Source organism: Procambarus clarkii, chromosome 11, assembly GCF_040958095.1.
Source record: "Procambarus clarkii isolate CNS0578487 chromosome 11, FALCON_Pclarkii_2.0, whole genome shotgun sequence".
Lineage (NCBI taxonomy): Eukaryota > Metazoa > Arthropoda > Malacostraca > Decapoda > Cambaridae > Procambarus > Procambarus clarkii.
In genome coordinates, this window is record NC_091160.1 from 9,223,729 (window position 1) to 9,249,435 (window position 25,707).

General features: G+C 46.5%; 1 pseudogene; it reads right to left on the reverse strand.

Annotated features, from left to right (window-relative positions):
• Positions 1-1,316: 1,316 nt before the first annotated feature.
• On the reverse strand, positions 1,317-25,415 carry LOC138363524 (putative ammonium transporter 1; annotated as a pseudogene).
• Positions 25,416-25,707: the final 292 nt, after the last annotated feature.

Sequence of the window (25,707 nt, forward strand, 5' to 3'; positions counted from 1 at the left end):
GATACTGGTGGATCATGTGTCTGGTGGGTGATGATACTGGTGGATAGTGTGTCTGGTGAATGATGATGACTGGTGGATGATGTGTCTGGTGGATGATGATTCTGGTGGATCATGGGTCTGGTGGGTGATGATACTGGTGGATGTGTCTGATGGGTGATGATTCAGGTGGATGATGTGTCTAATGGGTGATGATTCTGGTGGATGTGTCTGGTGGGTGATGATACTGGTGGATCATGTGTCTGGTGGGTGATGATTCTGGTGGGTGATGATACTGGTGGATCATGTGTCTGGTGGGTGATGATACTGGTGGATCATGTGTCTGGTGGATGATGATACTGGTGGATCATGTGTCTGGTGGGTGATGATACTGGTGGATCATGTGTCTGGTGGGTGATACTGGTGGATCATGTGTCTGGTGGGTGATGTGTCTGGTGGGTGATGATACTGGTGGATCATGTGTCTGGTGGGTGATGATACTGGTGGATCATGTGTCTGGTGGGTGATGATACTGGTGGATCATGTGTCTGGTGGGTGATGATACTGGTGGATAGTGTGTCTGGTGAATGATGATGACTGGTGGATGATGTGTCTGGTGGATGATGATTCTGGTGGATCATGGGTCTGGTGGGTGATGATACTGGTGGATGATGTGTCTGATGGGTGATGATACTGGTGGATGATGTGTCTAATGGGTGATGATTCTGGTGGATGTGTCTGGTGGGTGATGATACTGGTGGATCATGTGTCTGGTGGGTGATGATTCTGGTGGGTGATGATTCTGGCGGATGATGTGTCAGCTGGATGATGTCTGGCAGGTGATGTCTCTGGCGGGTGATGTCTCCGTTGGGGAAATGTCTTCACTTCATAATTCCTTTTTCTTTTCCTTACTCCTTTCAAACATGTTAAAATCATTTCTTATGTCATCTTACATCCAGTTAGGTAGTAATCCACCGCAAGTCTATAATCTTATGGGCCATCAAATCAAGACCAGACAACAGGAAGTAATTATCCGAGAATAGGAAACTTATTGATAGTTAAACACTTGAATACAACCCATTAAGAACAATGCAAATGTAACAAAAATGCACAATTAAAGTGCATTAGCGATGACAGTTCTTGGAAGACTGTCGGGCGAAGGTATGTGGCTAGGCACATACTTCAAGTCCCTCCATACTTCATACTTCATTCCAGTCCCTACTTTAAGTCGTAAAATATGCTCGCCATCTTTCTCTGTCAACATCCTTCACCTTAACGTAATTCTTGTTAAACCTTTAGTTTATCAGGTTTCTTACAAAGTTCACCGAATAAAAAATATATATACAAAAATATATATAATATATTTCATGTAATTAGTGCAGAAAAATAATATAAATTAATTAAGTCAATTTACCGAATCAATACAAGCAAGCTTTAATGTCGAAGAACCAACAGAGAATCTCAGAGTTTTGAGGTTTCATAAGCAATGACAAACACACATACTCTCATAAGTAATGACAAACATACACCCACTTGCATAAGTAATGACAACATACACATACTTTCATAAGTAATGACAACATAGAAATACTTTCATAAGTAATGACAAATAAAAGATAATCTTAAAGCTTTGTGGTTTCGTCAAAAGCCTCAAAGGTGTAACAATGAGGGTCTTGACCACGTTGATCTCTGGGTTCAACGAGGACTCGCAGATCATGGTCTCCCAGTCGGACTGTGAAGCCAGCTTCAGAGACACTATTGTTGGAGTTCAAGTGGCTAGCTTCGTGGTTGTTGAGGGACACGACGGGCGAGAGGTGGGATGGGACTGGTCCTGCACGACTCCCGTATACAAGATGTCCAGGGACTGGAGCTGAGTCCTGGGAATTAGTCAGACCAAATTCTTCTGGGGCAGACATGTTGGGTGGAAGATCTGGAAAATAATGGATTAGATGAATAGTGGAAAATGTTGATAACAAAACTATGAATTTCTATGATGCATTTCATTAATATCAAATAAATAAACATCACACACAAAACTTTAAAAGCAACTTAGTTGACAACTTACTTGAATTCCTCTTGTTCTCCTGAGTGTTTACGGATCCATCGTACTGGCTCTCCAGCCAAGCGTCAGCTGGGTAGGCTGGCTCCCCGTGCTTCAAGATGTCCATTCCTGGCGTATAGATATTGTTAGAGATATAGAACATATACAATGTATAATGAAAGCGTTCATAACACTAAAAATATAACAATTATCAATTATATAATACAAAAGTGAAAACTTTATGTATTATCTTCACTTGCCTGCAATTTCCATTTCTGGAGGCACCCTCAAGAGGCCGAGCAGCCTAAGGGAACCAAACATAACTAAACAGAGACCACCAGACCAGGCCACTATGGCCAGCGCCCCCACTATGTTCCAGGCGAGGACCTCCGCGCTGCCCCCGTACACAATGCCACCATCCTGGAAGAGGGCCACAGCAACCAGCCCCCACAACCCACCTCCCATGTGTACAGCCACAGCATCAAGTGGGTCGTCAACTGTGGAAGAAATATTTATTAACTTTACATCCACAACCTCAACAGTCCCAATATGCACGTACGCTTCCCAATATTATAAAATTTTATAAATATTATTATTTAAGTATATGCCATCTACAGAACATAACGTTAAAGTTAAAATATTTCAAACTCAAGTTAGATAAAACTGGTTACTTGTTGCCTTCTTGAGACAAAGTTAAGAGAACTGAGCGGTGAGAGAAGCAGTGACGTACCCTTCAACTTGGGCAAAAGGGTGTGGATGGCGAGGAACACTGATCCACCCACTGTACCAATGACACTGGCACTCCACGGCCGCACAACGTTGCACCCGGCACCGATTGACACCTGTCATGGAAACATGTCCTTAAGCATTGGATAAACAAACTCAGACATATTGCAAGTAACACCATTTTGATAAGAAATTTGTTATGTTATCATAATACTAAGTTAAGTTTAAATCAAACGTCTGTCAATGAAAATTTACAGCGAGCAGAGTCCTTCATACTAGCACTAATGGACTCCCGGCCACACAGCGCAGAGCGGTACACCAAGAGCACAGCGATGCCTCCTGAAGACGCCGAGATCACAGTGTTAAAGACAGCCTTGGCAATGGCTACAGTATCACCCTCGTGGCTGATGGACGCTTGGGACCCTCCGTTGAAGGCCAGGAACCCGAAGAGCAGGATGAAGCCTCCCAAAGCTGCCAGCTGGAAATTCAAACAACTTTACACCTCCACCTTGACGTGTAATATTTCTATTAAACATGATAATCCACAAATATTTATATCTTGCTTCATGACTTCTGATAATAATATGTTACCACTGTTCTATGAACATACCGGCACAGTGTCCACGTATCTCCTTGCCCTTGGGTCCGAAGCGACCAATTCTGGGCCCAAGAATTACAGCCACAACAAGAGCTGCCACGCCCCCTGTGAGGTGGACGACGCCAGAGCCACCGAAGTCCTGGTAGTGTTGAGTCTTGAGCCAGCCAACGTCTGACCAGGTCCAGTGTGACACCACCGGGTACACCACAGCTGTACAAACACAAATATCATCATAACTGAGCTGTTACAACACACATACATGATTAAAACACGGCACACTACAGCTGTACCAACACTGCTGTATTTTATAATGTATCTATTAATTCCGTGGGAAATGTATTATTGTTTGCATTGCCTTTTAAATTGATTGAGAAACACAAAGTTTAATTATAATGATCAGTGTTAGGGTATTATTGTCTAACAAATTGTCTTTCTCTCAAGATTGCCCTGTTAAGGTTCCTCTCAAATATTATCTAAATTATATAAATAAAGCCAGTGAGTAAAGTTATTTATTCATTGACCACAAAATAGTGTAAAGTATCCTGCTAAATTTGAAACATACTTTACAGAGAGAAAGAGGCTTCACACCCACCTGACAGCACGGTCGTGTAGATGAGATAAGCATTGAAGGCACACCGCTCAGCCATCGACCCCTAGATGATGGAGGCTGTGGTGGCGATGACGAACTGGAAGAACCAGAAGGCCAGGTGCTCGTCCGACAGCCCGTACGACGCCCAGTACTCTGTACCACAGAAGCTGTTCCCGCCTCCAAACGCCAGCGGGAACCCACCAGCCAGTACGCTATGCCACCAATGACTGGGGAGAGTAACAGGGCAGATGGTTAGTACAGGGTGGGGACGATTGTGGAATTCATAATTATTACTACGTGAGGCTTGGTGGGAGGAAGTCGGTTAATTAAATACAGAGAACAATTTAGTATATAACACCAGCAGATGGAAAAGCAAAAGCAGGAAATTACAGGAATACAAGAGTCGGCAAAGTTATATACATTGAGAGCTTACTTTAGCTATGAGATAGGAATAAAAAAATTATGTGCTGGTTCACCAGACAAGCCAGATACGATAACAAATAACGAAGGTGTTTGATAACTTACAGACATCGAGCATGTTCTTGAGAAGGATGTTGGTGGTGTTCTTGGACCTTACGGAGCCTGCCTCAAGGAATGCGAACCCGGTCTGCAAGACTGAAATATAAACAAATGTTAGTCAAAAGTACAAATTGCATTCCAAATACATTATTCTAAGCATAATAAAACAAAACCTAACACAGATTATTGTACTATTATACAACTATTTTATTAATATACAAAATGTGAAATAGGTGCCATATATATGTTTAAATACTTGAAAAAAGAGAAAACACAGATTTTGGTACTTACTGAAAATGACGATGCCGAACACAATGAGGAAGAGGGTGTCCAGGTCATTCTGCAGAATGTCCAGTTCCCGGGACATTGGCGTCGGGTTCTCGCCAGACATTAGTAAACTTACATTGTGTCCGGCATCCATATTTGTTGCTGCCAGCGAGACTTCCAGATCTCTCAAATTGTAGCTTAAAAATTATTAGCAAAATAAGTTTCCAGACAAAATTAACGCGTCGTAAATTCCCGTGGAAGTAATGTGGAGCAAGCCAAGCAGCTCCGAGGGTCTCGCCCTCCTGCTGCCAGGACCTGCTACCTAATACCTAATTTCAGCGATGATGATGAAGATTAAGCCACCCAAAAGGTGGCACGGGCATGAATAGCCCGTAAGTGGTGGCCATTTTAAGCCATTACCAGTATCAAGAGCTGATACTGGAGATCTGTGGAGGTGCGAATGCACCCTGCATGATGGGAGATGTCTCCCTTGTGAATGTGTTAAGATGAAGATGAAGCCACCCAATAGGTGGCACGGGCATGAATTGGTAAGTGGTGGCCCTTTTGAGCCATCACCAGTATCAATAGATGATACTGGAGATCTGTGGAGGTGCGACTGCACCCAGCGTGACGGGAGATGTCTCCCATGAATGTGTCCAAGATGACGATTAAACCATCGAAAAGGTGGCACGGGCATGAATAACCCGTAAGTGGTGGCCCTTTTGAGCCATTACCAGTATCAAGAGCTGATACTGGAGATCTGTGGAGGTGCAACTGCACCCTGCGTGACGGGAGATGTCTCCCGGACCAAGTGTGTGTATCTTCTTGATTGATTGATTGATGAAGATTAAGCCACCCAAGAGGTGGCACGGGCATGAATAGCCCGTACGTGGTGGCCCTTTTGAGCCATTACCAGTATCAAGAGCTGATACTGGAGATCTGTGGAGGCGCGACTGCACCCTGCGTGACGGGAGATGTCTCCCGGACCAAGTGGTGACCAGATGGTGTGCTCAGTGATGATGATGATGAAGATTAAGCCACCCAAAAGGTGGCACGGGCATGAATAGCCCGTAAGTGGAGGCCTTTTTAAGCCATTACCAGTATCAAGAGCTGATACTGGAGATCTGTGGAGGTGCGAATGCACCCTGCATGATGGGAGATGTCTCCCTTGTGAATGTGTTAAGATGAAGATGAAGCCACCCAATAGGTGGCACGGGCATGAATAGCCCGTAAGTGGTGGCCCTTTCGAGCCATTACCAGTATCAAAAGATGATACTGGAGATCTGTGGAGGCGCAACTGCACCCTGCGTGACGGGAGATGTCTCCCGGACCAAGTGGTGACCAGATGGTGTAATTTCAGCGACCCTCTGGAGTATATATAGGTGAGCAACCAAGTTGCCGATTGGTACTTTTTGCAGATACGTCACTCTTCCGGGAAATTTGGGATATCGATATTTATGGCAGGTGGCTGCAAGTAATGAATCCCCCAATGGTGAACATTCCAGTTGTAAAGTATGTGAACAAGAGTTGGGACATACTCTCCAACACTAATTTGTGATTGCCCTGTTATCAGTGATTTCAGACCAAATGGTATGAGGTACTCTGATATTTGTAATTACTTCATACACTAAGAAGTGTATGAAGTTGAAGATATTCTTGTGCTGTACCCAGATTTTGCTAGTGGAGGCTAATGGATCAGCCTTACATTTCATGCTCTCTCCTGATTCCATGTATGACTAGCTGTCCTGTGAGGTGGGGATGTTGGATGAGGGTGTAGCTGGTTTTTTATCTACACTGTGTGGTAGATCAAAAGGGGCTTCTACAGAATAGGGTAGAAGCACATTGTTGTGTATACCTAAGCTTGTTAAAAAGACATTATTTGAGAGGAATTTGATAGAAACTGGTAAAAATAAATATAATATAATATTTCCATGATCAGTGCTTAGCTCTTATAAAAATCATAACGTTAATATTTAGTCAGTTAATTTATTTTTGTACTGAGGTAGGTATTTTCTCCCCGATTCCGTGTATGATTAACCATCCTGTGAGATGGGAATATTAGATGAACTTATAGCTAGTTTTTAATCTACAATGTATAATCCTTCATATATAATAGGGTAACAGCACATTGCTGTGTATACCTAAGCTTGTTAATAAAAAAAGGTAATTTGGCAAGATGTTTAACAAAAAAGTTTGTTTCCCGACCCGCCGAGGAATAGTTCGACGCTTGATCTATGTTCGATTTTTTAATATCCTAAATAATTAGACACTTTGCATATTATCTATAATTTTCTCGTTCATATCTAAGCAATTAAGCTTCCGACATCTACCTTCAGACTTGGGACCTTTATTAAGGAATTAGTCAAAAAGATGGTTTATTGACAATTATTTTAAATCCTACTGAAGTCAGAGCTATGATACAAGAGTCGCGCCCAGTGATAGTAACTGAGGCAACCTCGTAAATCTGTTGATATGAAATACTGAGGGTGTGCAAATATCTACACCTTCATAGTATAAGTTTATATTAGGTATCTTTCGAATTATCTTCTTATCATGCTAGTTTTGTGTTGCATATGTTCTGTCAATATGCATCTCTTCACCCTAATTCGAAGCTAGAAGTTATTTCTGTGGTTGTACATCTGCTCACTGCAGCCGCAACTGTAACAAATGTTATAGGAAAGACCTAATACATATGTAAGTGTTATAATACTAAATTCTCGGATGAAAGAATTCATCCGAATGTACCTTCTTTCATGAAGATGGTAAACTGTGGACCACTGTGTCGCACAGTCAACCAGACTGTGCGACACAGTGGTTGCCAGGATCAGGTTGGGTTACCGTTACCCGTGGCAGGTGGCTACAGGTGACAGGTCTCCCAATCCTGAGCACTCCAGGTGCAAACTCTGAGCAGGAACTGCGGCATGATCTCCCACATTACATCACTGAATGGCCAGTTATTAGACCTTTCAGACCAGTTGGCATGAGGTACCTGGAGCTTTGCGATTACTTTATTCACTCTCGTGTTCTTGAAGATATCCTCACAGTGTACCCAAAATTGACCAGTGCAGGCTACTGAACATATGGCCCTGTATGACTAACCATCCTGCGAGATGGCGACTTTTAGTATCACTCTTGTGTTGATGATATCTTCATAACGAACCCAGAATCTGCCAGGGCAGACAACTTATCACATGCCTCTGTATGACTAACCATCCTGTGTGATGGGGATTTTTTGCATCACGTAGCTAGCTTTTGGTCATACTGTACTCCCCTTCATATAGTCTAGGGTAGCTGCACAAATGCAGATGTACCTAATATATTAATACAAAACTGACTGACATAGGCAGAACATTGTTTACATTACTTTCATAAAGAAAATAGGCTAAGTCCGAAATTTTGGTATTAAAACACTTACACATGTATTGGGTCTTTCCTTCACCTCAATTCAAGCACTAAGTAAGTAAGTAATTATCAAAAGAAGGCACCAAACCGGGAAGGCTATGTAGCACCATCAAATACGCAAAATAATCAGAAGGCGCTAAATATCACCAAGGATGCCAATACGAGAACAAAAACGCATAAGGCGAACGATATCAAAAGTATCCGAGTCACCAAGAATTCTATCGAGGGTCAGGTGACCGCGAGGGGCGGTCGGAAAGCAAGACATACGCTCGTCCTGGAAGTCAGGACATTCAAGAAGGACATGCACGACCGTAAGAGGGACAATGCAACTAGGACAATAAGGAGCAGGGCGGCGCTCCATCAAGTGACCATGGGTTAAGCGAGTATGGCCAATACGCAACCTCGCCAGAGCTGTTTCCCACCGCCGGTTACGGTGGAAGGAGGACTGCCACGAGGAAACACAACATTTAAGAGTACGTAGCTTGTTACCAGTAACAGACAACCAAGAAGCCTGCCAACGGGTAAGGACTGAGGAATGGATAACCGGGTAAAAGTCGGAATACGGAATGCCCTTACGAGAGATGGAACAAGAGCAGACAGCTTCCTTGGCGGCAGCATCCGCACGCTCATTTAAAGACACACCAATATGGCTGGGAACCCAACAAAACTCAACCGACTTAAATTTACTATGAACGAGAAACAGCCAATGCTGGATCTCGACAACCACTGGATGAACTGGATTAAAGGACCCGAGAGCCATGAGGGCACTACGAGAGTCAACAACAACTACAAAGGAAGACTGACAATGAGAAAGTAGGAGACGAAGAGCATAGAGAATAGCATAAAGTTCCGCTGTAAAGATGCTAGTCTCCGGAGGCAAGCGACACATATAAGTGCGATCAGGAAAAACAACAGAGTAGCCAACACCGTCCGCTGACTTAGACCCATCGGTGAAGACAGAAACGGAGCGGGAGTGAGAAGAAAAGTGCTCGAGGAAAAGGCGTTTTAGAACCGTAGGAGGGGTAAAAGCTTTAGTGATACGGGTCAAGGAAGTACAAAACCGCGGAAGAGGGACCCTCCACGGGGGCAAAGAAGGAACAACACGAGGAGAAACATCAGAAATACGAACGGAAAGAGAATCCTGCAGGCGAGATAACCGGACAGAAAGAGGGAGGTGGTGAAGAGGAACAGGAACCGCAGGAGGGGTAAAAGTTAAAGCACGACAGAGGCGAGAGGAAGGATGTTGCAAGGACCGCGCAAATAGCGAAGACAGTAGCGATCACGGCGGTCCTGGAGAGACAGGAAGCCAGTGTCAACATACAAGCTAAGGACGGGAGTCGAACGAAAGGCACCAGAACTGAGGCGCAACCCAGTATGGTGCAAAGCATCAAGACGGCGAAGAGTAGAAGGAGAAGCAGACGAGTAAGCAGGGCAACCATAATCGAGCTTAGACAGGACGAGAGAAGAATGTAAAGCAAGGAGAGTGCGCCTATCTGCCCCCCAAGAAGTATGGGACAAGACCCGAAGGAGGGTAAGGGCCTTAGAGCACTCAACACGGAGGTAAGAGATATGGGGAGACCAAGACAAACGAGTGTCAAGGAATAACCCCAAAAGCTTCGTGGAATCTTTGTATTCAAGGGGATGACCATAAAGAGACAGAGAGGGACGAAGAACAACCCGTTTCCGCGTAAACGTCATGGCACAAGTCTTAGAAGTAGAGAACTTGAAGCCATGATCAGTGGCCCAAGACGACACGGCATCAATTGCAAGTTGAAGCCGGCGTTGAAGGAGAGGCGAATCATCACCCTGACAACAAAGGGTAAGATCATCGACATAGAGAGCGGAGAAGACACCAGAAGGAAGAGAGGAAAGAAGACCATTGAGGGCAACTAGAAAAAGAGTAGTGCTCAGAACACTACCCTGGGGCACACCTTCGTATTGCTGAAAAGAGGGAGAGAGAGCGGTACCAAGGCGCACCCGAAAGGAACGACGAGAGAGGAAGCTGCGGAGAAAGAGAGGGAGATGACCACGAAGGCCAAAAGAATGAAGTTGAGATAGGATATGATAACGCCAAGTGGTGTCGTAAGCCTTTTCCAGGTCAAAAAGGACGGCAACAACGGAGGTCTTCGCAGCAAAAGCAGTACGAATATAGACCTCCAAGTTCACCAGGACATCTGTCGTGCTGCGGCACTTGCGGAAACCAAATTGAGAAGGGGAGAGGAGGTGATGGTGTTCCAGGAACCACATCAGACGAACGTTAACCATACGTTCAAAAAGTTTGCAGACACAACTTGTGAGAGCAATAGGGCGAAAGTCCTTAGGGGAAGTACCCAGAGACCCCGGTTTGCGAACAGGGAGGACAACGGCATCGAGCCAGTCCTCAGGGACTGACGACGACTCCCAGATCCGATTATACAGACTCAGTAAATACTGAGACGTGCTCGGAGGGAGATGGCGAAGCATCTCATAATGAATACCATCGGAGCCCGCCGCCGTAGAACCGCAGAGGGCCAGAGCAGAACGAAGTTCAGAGAGAGAGAAGGGATCATTATAGGGAAGCTGAAGATGAGTGCAGAAATCTAAAGGACGAGACTCAAGGACAGGTTTACGAAGAAGGAAAGATTGGGGAAGATGAAGACCAGAGCTAACAGAAGAAAAGTGGGAACCCAGTTCGGAAGCGACCTGCAACGGGTCCGCCACAAGAGTATCATGGAGGTGAAGGACCGGTGAAACATCGGGAACGAACTTACCCGCTATCTTGCGGATACGCTTCCAGATCTGGGCCAGAGGGGTTTCGGACGTAATTGTTGAGACATAAGATGCCCAACATTCACGTTTAGCCGTACGGATGGCCCTACGGGCCACCGCACTCGCTTTCCGAAAGAAAAGAAAAGAATCGGTCGTCTGCCTACGGCGGTGCCTCTTCCAGGCTGCACGCTTACAGCGGACAGCCCGAGCACAGTCCGCATTCCACCAGGGAACGCACTTCCGTGGACCCCGAGAGGAAGAGCGAGGAATAGAGCGGAGGGCAGCGTTGAAGACAGTGTCATGAAAAAGGAGGAGAGCGCGAGAGAGAGGCAGAAGGGAGAGGTCAGAGAGAGCAGCACTGAGGGTAAATAGGGTCCAGTCTGCCTTAGCAAACTGCCACCTAGGGAAAGAGAGGGAAGGGTGAAAAGAGAAAAAGGAAACAAGGATGGGGAAATGATCACTTCCATGGAGGTCATCAAGAACCTGCCACGTGAAATCTAAGTAAAGAGAAGAAGAGCAGAGAGAAAGATCAAGACAAGAAAGGGTGCGAGTCCGAGAGTCCAAATGAGTGGGCTCACCAGAATTCAGAAGAGACAGGGAAGAAGATAGGAGAAACGGCTCAAGGAGGCGACCCCGGGTATTCGTCAGAACGTCACCCCAAAGAGAATGACGACAATTGAAGTCACCCAGCAGGAGCACAGGCTCCGGCAAGGAGTCTAGGAGGTGTTTCAAATCAGGAAGAGAGAGCGGGACACTCGGGGGGAGATAAATGGAACAAACTGTGTACCATTTCCCCACAAAGATACGAGCAGCAGAACAATGGAGAGGCGAAGGAAAAAGTAAAGGAACAAAGGGAACATCTGCACGAATCAAGAGAGCAGAAGAATTAGAAGCCCCAGCAATGGCTGGGGGGGGGGAGAGAAAGGAATAGCCACGAAAACGACCAGGACGAGCACCAAGCATTGGCTCCTGGAGACAGACACAAAGGGGCGAAAACCGCGAAATCAGAAGTTGGAGTTCGAGGAAATTGGCGTAATAACCTCGAACGTTCCATTGAAGAATGGACAACGACGGGAAGAGAAAGGACAAAAACAGAGAACAAGGAAGAAACAAAGGCGAAAGAGCAACAGAGCACGTTAAAGAATATCAGGGTCGGGATCAGGGTCAGCAAAGTCAGGGTTAGGGGGCATGGGTAAACTGAGCAAAGACGGAGGGAAGGAAACGGGAGAACAGATCAGAGGTGGGCGGGCGGGGTCCGGAGGAGGAGGAGGAAGAGGAGGAGACAACGGAGAGGAGCAGTCAAGGACAGCAGTAGGAAGAGGGGGAGTAGGAAGAGGGGGAGTAGAAAGAGGGGAGCGCACCCCAGCAAGAGCAGCAACCGAAAGGGAAGCAGGGGCCAAAGAAACCTCCATAGCAGGAACAGGGGCGCAACCACTGAAACGGGAGGGGAAGGAGTAACAGAGCCAGAAGTAGGAGCTAAGGAAGAAAGCGAAGCCTTCTTACCCGCCGGGGAAGAGGAAGGAGAGGAGCCAGGCTTACGCTTCTGACTTAAAGAGACAGGTGTCCCAGCAACTACGTACCGGGCAACGGATTCCAGTGTCTCAACAGGAGAAGCCGAACGAGAGCACACACGACGGCCGTTAGGAGAGCGATGGACATCCGCCTGCACCGACAGGCGGCGGGGAGAGCCGATAGATGGAGGAAGAGGATGGGAAGGAGGATCGGAGGGGGACGAGGAAGAAGACACAGGAGACATGACAGACCGGGTTGAAGAAGGGGAACCCCAGACAGAGGACCAGGAGGGGGACCCCTCGGGAAAGAACTCAAAGGAACAGAGGAGGGGGCAGTGGGGTATCAGGGTCCAAGGCCCGGAAACGGTTGAGAGTCTGAGGAAGGGGGGAAGGACGATGGAGAGGAAGAGCGCAACACGCGAGCATAAGAGATGTTAGTATAAGGCGGGAGCCGGCGAACCTGGCGCCTCGCCTCAGGAAAGACAAACGCTCCCGGTGCTTCAGGTTAAGGACGGCCGCCTCAAGCTTGTAATGGACACAGGCACGGGAGAACGTAGGATGGGCCTCACCGCAGTTGAGGCAGCGAGCTTGGGGAGAAGTGCACTCCGACTTAGAGTGACCTTCACTCCCACACAAAGGACAGAGAGAGACGGTCCCAGAGCAGCGGAGGGCACCATGCCCAAACCTCCAGCACTTATTACAAAGTCGAGGAGAAGGAATATACTCCTGGACAGAGCACCGAGCACCAGCAAGAATGACAGAGGATGGAAGGGTCCTACCATCAAAGGTGATCTTCACAACGCGAAGGGGTTGACGGCGACGACCACGAGGGGGACGAGTAAACGAGTCAACCTGGAGGACAGAATGGCCTTGGGCATCAAGGATATGCCGAATATCATCGTGGCAATCCTGCAGATTCCGAACACCGGTTGCAACATGGGGTGGGAGGAGAAGAGTGCCAACACTGGAATTCATCTGAATGTTCTTGGAGACCCGAACAGGGATCTCGCCAAGGCAAGATAAGGCAGCCAAGCGGGAAGCCGCATCCTGAGAAGGAGCAGCAACGACACGTGTACCGAGACGAGTGGGTTGAAAGTAACACACGCATCCACGGAATCTATAAGATGCCGATGGAGGGAGAAATCGTCAGGAGGCGCAGAATCAAGAGGGAGGAGATCAAAGTATTTGGCCCATGAAGCAGGACCAAACAAGGCCTGATACGCATCAGCACGGGAAGGAATCGAGCGAGTGCGGTTGGGGCGCGAACGGCGTTGAGAACCCCTAGAGAGAGAGGGGTCAAAAGGCGCAGTAGTCACAACGAAAGACTTAGCCACACCAGGGGACGAAGTGGTCACCACCGGGGGCTGGAGGCTCGACCCAACCTCAGAGGAGGGAGGGGAGCTGGGGGAAGAAGTCAGGACGGTCAAAGGAGGAGCAAGGTCGGGGCCCAACGCAGCGGGAGCTACAGAGCCTGGTCTTCCAATACAGGCCGACTCGGGGGCTTGGTCGCCCACCCCACGAGCCTGAGAGGGTACAACGGAAACATTCAACGACATAGAGACGAAAAGTGACAAATTCATCCACGAATGTGCCCCCAAACCCACCATGGAGCCACAATTAGAGGCAGGACACCCAACAGGAAGCTATCCGCTGATCATGCCGGGCCCCCTAGGGGTGCGTCGTGAGTATACGCCCCACAAACGCCACCTTAAGAACCGTCAGTCCGTCGAGATCGGGTTCAGCGACGAAAGGGGGATTGACAATAAAAGGTTCCCCTCGCTCGAGGACGTCGGGTACTACAGTTCTACGGGTGCAAGAGTATGCCTCCTCAAGCACCCGGGCGTCAAAATAGAAGAAGTCCAAAGAAATAATCCAAAACAAGCAAAAGGTCGGCAGGAAACGACAAGCAGATAGGAGAAGAGGGGGGAGAAAAACGAAACATAAGGAAAAGGAAAAGCGATCCGGCACAATTGGAGAAGACAGCAGCAGGAGTGCAAGGCCAGAAAAGGACAGAGGACTGCCCAACGGAGCATCACACTCCGGCAGCCGTCCACCAAGCCCCCTCACGACGCCAACGGGCCGGAAGGGGAGGGGGATTCAAGCACTAAGACATTGTACCAAGTTTCTCCAAATTTTATATTACTAATAAACTAAACTTCTAAATCTAATTCTAGATAATACAGTATATGTTTATAATGATCACGTCTTATGTTATCACCATACTCTCGCTTATTTAAACAATGTTCAGAAATTGTGTAAACTAACTCAAGTATAAACAAAGCAATTTACGAATAAATTTGTTGACTCCATTAAAAATATGTTTAACCCGAAACAGAATATCGAATGCAACTATGACTGGAGTTGTACTGAAGGAGTTTTCACTGGAACTCTCTGCTTCAATATTATATTAGTATAACAGGGCTTGTCTTAGGACTCCTCCTTGAGGTATGGTGAGTTTACACAGCTTAGCATGAGAAAAATAAAGGAAACTGTAGAAGGCATATTAGGCTATACGGGGGTACCTCTTATTTATATACATCCAAACTCATTCATTTTTTAAACAATCTACATTAATTTCCTGCACTATATTCTAATCATCAGTAAACTGGTAAATGTTGCTATTCAATCTAGTGTCTAAGTCATTCATTCAAGTTCAAGTAAGTTTGAGAAAACGAAAATCTCAAAAAGGATAGTAGCTTAGGTTATTTCTACCCTATTCTACATAAGGTCCCTCAAGGGCTCACAAACCCATACAGTACACAATTATTAATCATATTCTATATTTCCAATGGTAATCACATGACATACTGTCATATCTCTTATTGATTATGCTGCCCATATGTCTTGATATCTGTATTGTTTTGCAGACTAAACAAGTTGGAGAAGGTTCAAAATGAAATCATGCGAATAATCCCAAGAAGATTCTCGTGGCCCAAGAACAATTATTACTGAGATAATAATGATATAATTGAACTTACAGAGTATTGAGGATAGAATTTCAGAGACAATTGAAGCTTCGTAAATCATTCATATCTATAGTAAACAACAGAGGTCCCAAGACAGAGCCTTTAATTGACATTAATACTTCATCCCGTGCCATAGCTGTGCTTAAGACTTTCCCAGTGTTGACTGCTGCTAATGTCCAAGTCCACCTGGGATGTTTCCACGGGAGACATCTCCCGTCACGCAGGGTGCAGTCGCGCCTCCACAGATCTCCAGTATCAGCTCTTGATACTGGTAATGGCTCAAAAGGGCCACCACTTACGGACTATTCATGCCCGTGCCACTTCTTGGGTGACTTAATCTTTATCAATCAATTGGGATGTTTCCGAGACTACGCAGATTCTCGCCTCGGGCCGGACAAAGAAGAATACCACTTCACAGCCTAGTTAAAATCAGTTTACATTATGACATAACTTTACGGGCTACTAACGCCCGTGATACCTTTCGGGTGACTTAATCTTCATCAATCAGTCAATAAATTATGACATAACTCGCTAGTGATTGCCGGAACGCTTCATTAAGTGACAGTATAACATTTGAAATCATTCACGTTGACAGAAGTATTTGACACAGGTGATATAACTGACAGACTTAAACAGGACAAAGACGCTGTTACTAGCACACCACCTAATATCGGTCCCTCAAAGTCTGGGGCTCGTAAATAAACTTACACAGTATATTCATCCTACATATTATAGTTATTCAATGAAAATAAGTTAAACACGTTGTTAAATAAGATAGTGATCAAATTGAGCTTTGTCTTAAGAATTATATTACACTGAAAACAATTGTTTCCGTGGCCCTCTTCGCTAATATATCAACAGCCTCACTTAACAGCATCCCTGCTTGTGTTTTTATTATTTTTATTTTCTACCACAGACGTGGCCACACATTTACAATGCTAAGCAGCACACACATTTTCTTCTGTCCTCCATGGACAGGGTGAGAGATTTGTCAAACATACAGTTCAGAGATTTATTGAACAACCACAGAAGGTGATCGTAGTGCTTTTAAAATATTAGGCTAAGCTACATATGTAAAATACATATAGATTTATGAATGCAATTAATGTGAATTTATAATGGTGAAATGTAATTCTGATCAGCTTCCACATATAAATAAATAAAATAAATAAATAAATGTTTATTTAGGTAAGGTACATACATACAAGAATTTTTTACAAGATTGGTTGACTATTATATACTTTATACACATACACACCACACACACATCCACATACATATATACATACACATATATTTGTCTCTTACTCTGACAGGGTGAGATAGCCGACAGAAACTAGTGTGCAATTAAGAACTTAACCACTGAAGGTGATTAAGATGCTTCTACAAGCTCAGGTCCCTGCTTGTGAAGGAACCTACATAAATCTTAGTTACCAACTATTTTTTTTTTGCACCCTTTCCTGCTGTTATCTCAACACTCGTCCACAATATGCTGATATACTGGTCTTCTATGTCATGACACCAACGCTCCTCTATCATTAAAGACACAGGCATTACTATTATTTACTACTTTTCTTTAAGCTCGCTAATACAGCTTTAAGTTCAGCCTGCGGTGAAGATACATTGTCACTTTAAGCGGTGTCCAATAACAGTATCTACGGTGCTGATGTCACTAATCTATGCGGGCGATGAGTCACAAGAACGTGGCTGAAGTATGTTGACCAGACCACACACTAGAAGGTGAAGGGACGACGACGTTTCGACCCGTCCTGGACCATTCTTAAGTCACTTTTCTACTCTCTAATGATGTCCAATAACAATATATACGGTGACGATGCCAGTGTTCTACTCTCTAATGATGTCCAATAACAGTACCTACAGTGCCGATGTCAGTGAATTCCCTAATCAAGACATTCCGTCCTTAGCTATATATTGAGTAATCACAATAAACAGTTAGTGTTTAATTAATGTAATTTTCTAGTTATACAATCATATATTGCCCTCAATTGCCCTAATCAAGGCAAGTCTGTATCTTTTTATTTTTGTAGGGGGGAACACTCTCCACCATTACATTCCTCCCATGGTTATCTTGAGGTTATCGTGAGATGATTTCGGGGCTTTTTAGTGTCCCCGCGGCCCGGTCCTCGACCAGGCCTCCACCCCCAGGAAGCAGCCCGTGACAGCTGACTAACACCCAGGTACCTATTTTACTGCTAGGTAACAGGGGCATAGGGTGAAAAACTCTGCCCATTGTTTCTCTCCGGCGCCCGGGATCGAATCCGGGACCACAGGATCACAAGTCCAGTGAACTGTCCGCTCGGCCGACCGGCTCCTCCCATGGTGGTAGTTTTAGATTCAGCTACTGGGAACACTTAGGAGGGTAGGAATAGCCTAAGCTACTCCATCCCTTTGAGATGTATTCTCTTGTCTCAATAGACATAATTCAACTTGAACTCAGAACAAAATGTCCATGGAGCACGGGCTATAGTGAGCCCGTGAGAAAATGGGGAGCTTACTCTCCGGACAAACACCGTCCTGGCTGCGAGGTAGTGCCATGGTGGGAGCTGCGAGGTAGTGATCATGTATGCCGCCTCAAGAGCAGAGGGGGTGGTGGGGTCGAACAGACCCTGTAATGCTGCAGCACTGTTAAACAGCAGTTTGGGGTTCTCCGTCGTTGAGGACTACGTCTAGTGGTGCAACAGGCGTTTTAGTGGTGATCAGGTCCATGATCTCTAACCGGGTAAGGGTCCAGTCCCCTCTGAATCGCACCTTGATCCGGTAGATCATAGTACACAGGCTTAGCACCAGAGGGTTGCACTTTGCTTAAAGAGGCCTCCCATCTCTTTCCGGTATAATGCAAAAGGTTAAGGATGGGGTCTGACCTAGAGTAAGCGCTCTGAATGCGCATGACGCCCCGAATGCGAGTTTTATACTGACTCAAAGGACGGTGGTCTGGGGGATGCCCGAATTAGCCTCTTCGATCCGGCTGCACAAGAACAAAGCATTTCGGTAGTCTATTTGAGTCGGCTGACCCAACGGTCAGGGCAGCAGCCCTTCTACCAACATCCCCCCTCCCTGTCTGACCCATTGTTGCTGTGAGGGGGCTTGGTGGGCGGCTACCGGAGTGTGATAGTCCATGGAACAGTCTTCTGTCCTTTTGTAACCTCATGCTCCGGCTGCTGTCTTTAATTTTGCCGGATCGCTTTTCCTTAAGTTTTGTTTTTCTCCCGCCTCTTCTCCTTTCTAATTGTCATTTCCTGCCGACCTTTTGCCTCTTGATTATTCTTTTGGACTTCTATTTTGATGACCAGGTGTTTGAGGAGGCATACTCTTGCACCCGTAGAACTGAAGTATCCGATGTCTAGAGCGAGGGGTACCCTTTTATTGTCAATCCTCTTCTCGTCACTGAACCCGATCTCGACGGACTGACGGTCCTTAAGGTGGCAGTTGTGGGGGCGTATACTCGCGACGCACCCGTGGGGGGGCCCCGGCATGATCAGTGATAGCTTCTTGTTGGGTGTCCTGCCTCTAATTGCGGCTCCATGGTGGATATGGGGCACATTCGTGAATGAAAGTGACCTCTCGTCCTTATGTAAAATTCTGTTGTTCTACCTTCTCGGGTGGGCGACCAAACCCCCGAGTTGGACCGTGCTGGAAGACCAGGCTCTGTAGCCCCGCTGCATTGGGCCCCACCCTTCCTCCTCTGACCCTTCTGATTACTTCCCTCGGCTCCCCTCCCTCCCTCCCTCTGTGGTTGGATCGAGCCCCAAGCCCCCAGTGGTGACAACCTCGTCCCCTGGCACGGCTGTCTAGTTGTGACTACTGCACCTTTTAACCCCTTCTCTCTGGGGGTTCTCAACGCTGTCCTCGCCATGGCCGTGCTCACTTAATTCCTTCCCTATTTATGCCTTTAAAGCCTTGTTTGGTCCCACTTTGTGGGCCAGAATTTCTTATCTCCTCCCTCTTGATTCTATGCCTCCTGACGATTTATCCCTCCATGGGCACCTTGTTGATTCAGTAGATACCTCTTGCCTTCAACCCCACTCGTCTCGGTACACGTGTCGTTGTTGCTGCTCCTCAGGATGCAGCCTTCCACTTTGCCACCTTATCCTGCCTTGGCAAGACCCCTGTTCAGGTCTCCAAGAACGCTCGATTGAATGCCATTGTTGGCACTAAGATATTCGGCATGTCCTCTAAGCCCAAGGCCATTCTGTCCTCCAGGTGACTAGTTTACTCGTCCCCCTCGTGGTCGTGGTCGTCACCATCATCCCCTTCGGGTTGTGAAGATTACCTTTGATGGTAGGACCCTTCCATCCTCTGTCATTCTTGCTGGTACCAGGTGCTCCGTCCAGGAGTACATTACCTCTCCTCGGCTCTGTAATAAGTTCTGGAGGTTTGGGCATGGAGCCCTCCGCTGCTCCAGTACTTTGTCCTTTGTGTGGGTACGAAGGTCACCAAGTCTGAGTGCACTTCTCCCCAGGCTCGCTGCCTCAATTTCGGCGAGACCCACCCTACCTTCTCCCGCTCGTGTATACATTACAAGTTTGAGGCAGCCGTCCTCAACCTGAAGCACCGGAAACGTTTGTCTTTTCCTGAGGCGAGGAGCCAAGTTCGCTGTCTTCCCGCCTTATGCTAACATCTCTCATGCTCACGTGTTGCGCTCTTCCTCCTCTCGTCCTTCCCGCCTTCCTCAATCTCGCAACCGTTTCCAGGCCTTAGACCCCGACTCTCCCACCGCTGCTTCCTTTGCGTTCTGTCCTGGAGGGTCCCCCTCCTGTGTCTGGGGTTCCCCTTTCTTCCCAGTCTGTCGTGTCTCCAGTGTCTTCCTCGTCTCCCTCCAATCCTCCTTCCCTTCCTTCTGTCTCTTAGCTCTCCACGTCGCCTGTCAGTGCGGATTGATGTTCATTGCTCTCCCAACGGCAGTCTTGTTTGCTCTCATTCTGCTTCTGTTGAGACGCTAGAATCTGTTGCCCAGAACATTATTGTTGGGATGCCTGTCAGTCAGACACGTAAGCCTTGCTCCTCTCCTTCCTCCCTGGCAGGTAAGAAGGCTTCGCTTTCTTCCTCGCCCCCTATCTCTGACACTCGCTCCATCACCTCCTGTTTCGGTGGTTCTGCCCCCCCCCCCTGTTCCTGCTATGGTGATCTCTTTGGCCCCCCCACTTTGCTCTGTTGCTGCCCTTGCAGAGGTGCAATCCCTGCTTTCTGCCTCTCCTGCTGCTGTCCTTGACCCTCGGTTGTCCCCCCCCCCCTCTTCCTCCTTCAGACCCTGCTCGTCCACCCCTGGTCAGTCCTCCAGCTCCCTTCCCTCCTTTACTCAGTTTACCCATGCCCCACTAACCGTAACTTTGCTGACCCTGATCCAGCGCTTCTTTAATGTCCCGTGTTCCCTTTCACCTTTGTTTCTTCGTTGTTTTCTGTTGCTGTCCTTTTTGTCGATGTCTATTCTTCAGTGGAACATTCATGGTTATTACACCAATTTCCTTTAAGGGATAACTCAACCAATTTCAAACTCAGTCAAATATACACGTGTAATTACATCCAAGTTTTCAAACCTCGACCCACTTATCGAAACTAACCACAAAATCAATTCGAAAATCAACTCCCACGTCGATCAAATGCAACGAACATAACTACACAAAATGCAACAAGCACTTCCATAACACCACACATTGCTAAAAACCTGTGTCCTCCTTAGTATAAATAAAAAATACTTCACCCTATATAACCTATCTCAGAAAATATATCCAATTATTTACCTGGCGACTGCTGGCAACCCTAAATACTAAAATGTCTATTTTACGACCTATTAATGCCCAATCTTGCTTCCTCCATCATTCCTCCTCTTTTCCTCCATCATATCTAAACATATATTTTTATCTCGCACAATCCCCAGGATGCTGCCTTTAGCAGCTTTCTGACTTCCAGATTACTATTTACTGCAAGGTGAATAGAGTGAGCGAGTGAGTGAGTGAGTGACAGACGGAGACAGACAGACGGGGGGGGGGGGGGGGGGGGGGGGGGGGGGAGGATCCTTTTAACATACCAAGAGAATTGGTAGCATTTAGTTTAGCGACCTGACAATTTGCTTAGAAAGTTTTAAATGTATGAAGACTAATATATACCTACATTATATAAGTTTTGTGATGTACACGTTTTCTTCAGAGTGGGTTTAAATCAAATAATTGGCAGCGCGATTGAAAAATACACTATAGTATTATTTCACACCTTACAATCAGATGGAGTTGTTGGACCTGGTCAGTGTCTGCTGACCTCACATGATTCAGTTGTTGGTCGACCTCGGCGGTGTAGACATACTACTGCTCTTGCTTGTCACGCATTACAAGTTTCCCTTAGTTGTGTAACAAACTTTCCTAGTTTCCTGTGACGTTTTGTGCAACAATATTGAAAAATGGCATACGCTGTGCACGATGAATGTGTCCTTTACATTGCTGAAGTGGAAGACACAAATCAAGTGGAAGACGAAGATAAAGTGAAAGACGGAAATGTGGAAGGCAACATTCATGAACAATGTATGTTATGGATGCCGCAAGGACGCGAGATCGTCAGATCATGCAATGCTGTGTGCAATATGCCAACAATGGAGGTATAGACAATGTGGTACTGGAGTTTCTAGTGAAAAATACTATCGTTTACGTGAATCAAAATTTGAGGAAACAAATTTCCTCTGGTGCTGTCCTGATCGCTCTACACTTACATTGTATGAAGATAACACGTCTAGAGAGAGAAATTTAGCAGAAGTAGTAATAAGTACGAAGCATCCTTCACGGTAGACCTTCCGATAGAGCATGTCGCTGTTGTCCAGGACACGTCTATCCGAGACGAATTAATACCATCAACTGTCACAAGACGCCCCTCTCACCTGGGAGATAATACCAACAGGCACGAGGCGTGGGAAACCAAGACTACATAATAGTCACGGATATACATATACTATACGCAAGGAAACGGATTTTGCGACTTTCTGGTGGTGCAGTATTCGACAGAAGAGCAACCGTTGCTTTGCCACAGTCATCCAACATAGAAAGGATTTCAAGCAAGGAGCCAATTGTCACAATCATTTGGATGATCCAGGTGCTCTAACTACGACCAAGGTTACTGTAGCTGCCAAGGAGCGCTGCAAAGCAAATCTCTTAATTTCAGCAGCATCTGGGGGACAACTTTGCTTTATATATTTTAATCCCCTTACTGTACCGTGAGGCGTCCCTTGTAACTTTGCAATACCAACTGGTTTCTGAGCTAAAGCTCAAGTCCAGTCGCCGCGAGGGCAATAAAGAGAAACTAACATTTGTGGAAACTTTGGGACCGTTACGAGGAAAAGCAGATAAGCACCTCACAGTTCCTTAAGGAATGTTCACGTTTTATCTCAGGAAGTTCCTGAACTAGAATTAGAAAAAATCAGTCTTTACAGGTTGTTATTTTACTTTAGTTGTAAATGATAGTGAATAGTAGCTATTTTTACATCGAGTATGGGGTGCATAATAAATTAGCCTCCCTCGGGGGCGCCTTGTTTCTAAACGTGATAGTCTTAAATCCTTTAATCTCAAATCTTGCTACAATGTATCTCTTAATACATGTTATGTACTCTCGCAACCCAATGTACCTTCTTGTATATAAATAGATTTCAACTGTAAGGGGATATGGTTTGCACCTTGTTATTCTAATAATTGATAAATAATTCTAATAATGTTATTCTAATAATGGAAGCGCTAATTATATGAACAAGTGCCATGTATTTATTCAGACGAGAACAACAGCGAACACAAACCAGCGCATATACGAACTGAATGGTTTGTATGTACAAACTTCTCAGTGAACGAAGTTGTTTCTAGCCCGGTATCCGAAATTGCAGTAGAAGACTTTACCAGTCCCCCCCTCGCACACACCCACCTCAGCCAGCCAGCCAGCCTTCAACACCACTGCTCGTGCTCATCTAACGTCAAATTTGCGACAACCCAACCTAAATCAACGTTACAAACGTACAGGTATGTCTTTGCAGTAGATTTACAAGCCAAAAATCTTATATTAAGGCATTTAATTGGACGTGTGTACGAGTATCCCTTCTCCCACTAGCAAGTCTATGGTAACCCAACTTGACTCCAAATTCGGCTTTTACGATTTTCCCCTCTGTGTGTCTTTAGGAGCCGATGCTTGGTGCTCGTTCTGGTCGCTTTCGTGGGTATTCCTTTCTCTCCCCCCCCCCCCCCAGCTGTTGCTGGGGCTCCTAGCTCTTCTGCTCTCTTGATTCGCTCTGATGTTCCCTTTGTCCCCTTCGTTTTTCCTTCACCTCTCCATTGTTCTGCTGCTCGTATCTTTTGAGGAAATGGTACACGGTTTGTTCCATTCATCTCTTCCCCCCCTCCCCACCCAGGTGTCCCCCTCTCTCTTCCCGATCTTAAACACCTACTGGACGCCTTGCTGGAGCCTGTGCTGCTAGGGGATTTCAATTGTCGACATACCCTTTTGGGTGATGTTCACACACCCGAGGTCGTCTTCTCGAACCCTTCATCCTCTCTTCTTCCCCGTCTGAATTCTGGCGAGCCCACTCATTTAGACCGACTCGCACCCTTTCCTGTATTTATCCTCTTTGCTCGTCTTCCCTTTACTTAGATTTCGAGTGGCGGGTTCTTTATGACCTCCATGGCAATGGCCATTTTCCCATCCTTGTTTCCTTTTTTTTTTTCTTTTCACATTCCCCTCTCCTTTCCTAGGTGGCAGTTTGTCGAGGCTGACTGGCTGCTCTTTACCCTCCGTGCTACCATCTCCGACCTCTCCATTCTGCCTCTCCCTCGCGCCCTCTTATGACACCGTCTTCGACACTGCCCTCCACTTCTCCTCGCTCTTCCTCTCGGGGAACGCGGAAGTGCATTCCCTGGTGGAATGTGGACTGTGCTCGGGCTGTCTGCTGTAAGCGTGCAGCCTGGAAGACACACTGTCACCGGCAGAATCTTTTTTGTTTCGGAAGGCAAGTGCAGTGACCCGTAGGACCATCCATAAGGCCAAACGTGCATGTTGGATGTCATATCTCCATCACGTCCGAAACTCCTCTATTGCTGATCTGGAAGCATATCCACAAGATAGCTGGTAAGTTCGTTCCCAATATCTCACTGGTCCTTCACCTCTGTAGTACTCTTGTGGCAGACCCTTGCAGGTCGCGATTGAATTGGGTTCCCACTTTTCGTCTGTTAGCTCTGGTTCTCATCTCCCTCAATAATTCCTTCCTTCGTAAGTCTTTTTTAATCTCGTCCTTTGGATTTCTGTACCCATCTTAGCCTTCCCTATAATGATCCCTTCTCTCTCAGCTTCAGTCTGCCCCTCACCCTCTGCAGTTCTACGACGGCAGGCTCTGATGGCATTCATTATGAGATGCTTCGGCATCTCCCTCCGTGCTCGTCTCAGTATTTACAGTGTGTTTAATTGGATCTGGGAATCGTCGTCAGTCCCCGAGGATTGGCTCGATGCTGTTGTCCTCCCTGTTCGGAACCAAGGGGCTCTCGAGTCATTCCCCATGGACTTCCACCCCTATTGCTCTCATGAGTTGTCTGAACGTATGGCCTGATGTGGTTCTAAGAGCACTATCACCACCTCTCCCGTTCTCAATTTGGTTTTCGGAAATGCCTCGGCACAACGGATGTCCTGGTGAACTGGAGGTCTATAGTCGTACTGCTTTTGCCATGAAGACCTCGTTGTTGTTGTCGTCGTCCTTTTTGACCTGGAAAAGGCTTGTGACACTACCTGGCGGTATCATTCTGTCCCAACTTCATTCTTTTGGCCTTCGTGGGAATCTCCCCCCTCTTCCTCCAGAGTTTCCTCTCTCTCGTCGTTCCTTTCGAGTGAGTCTTGGTACCACACACTGCCCCTTTTGGGCAATATGAGGGTGTGCCCTAAGGTAGTGTTCTGAGCACGACTCTTTCTTGTTGCCCTCAATGGCTTTTTCCTCCCTTCCTTTTGGCATTTTCTCCGCTCTTTGTAGACGATCTTGCCCTTTGCTGTCGGGGTGATGATTCGCCTCTCCAAAGGCGGCTTCAACTTGAGATTGATGCCGTGTCATCGTGGGCCACCGTTCATGGCTTCAGGTTCTCTCCGTCTAAGACTTGTGCTATGACTTACTCGAAAGCATGTCATTCTCCGTCCCTCTGTCACTATGGTCATCCCCTTGTTCACAAGGATTCCGCTAAGCTTCAGGGGTTAATCTTTGACACTTTTTGTCTTGGTCAGCCCATCTTTCTTACCTCTGCTCTGAATGCTCTAAGGCCCTGTCCCTCAAGGTTTTGTCCGTTACTACTCTGGGGGCTGATAGGTGTACACTCCTCTTTACATTCCTCAATCGTCCTGTCTAAACT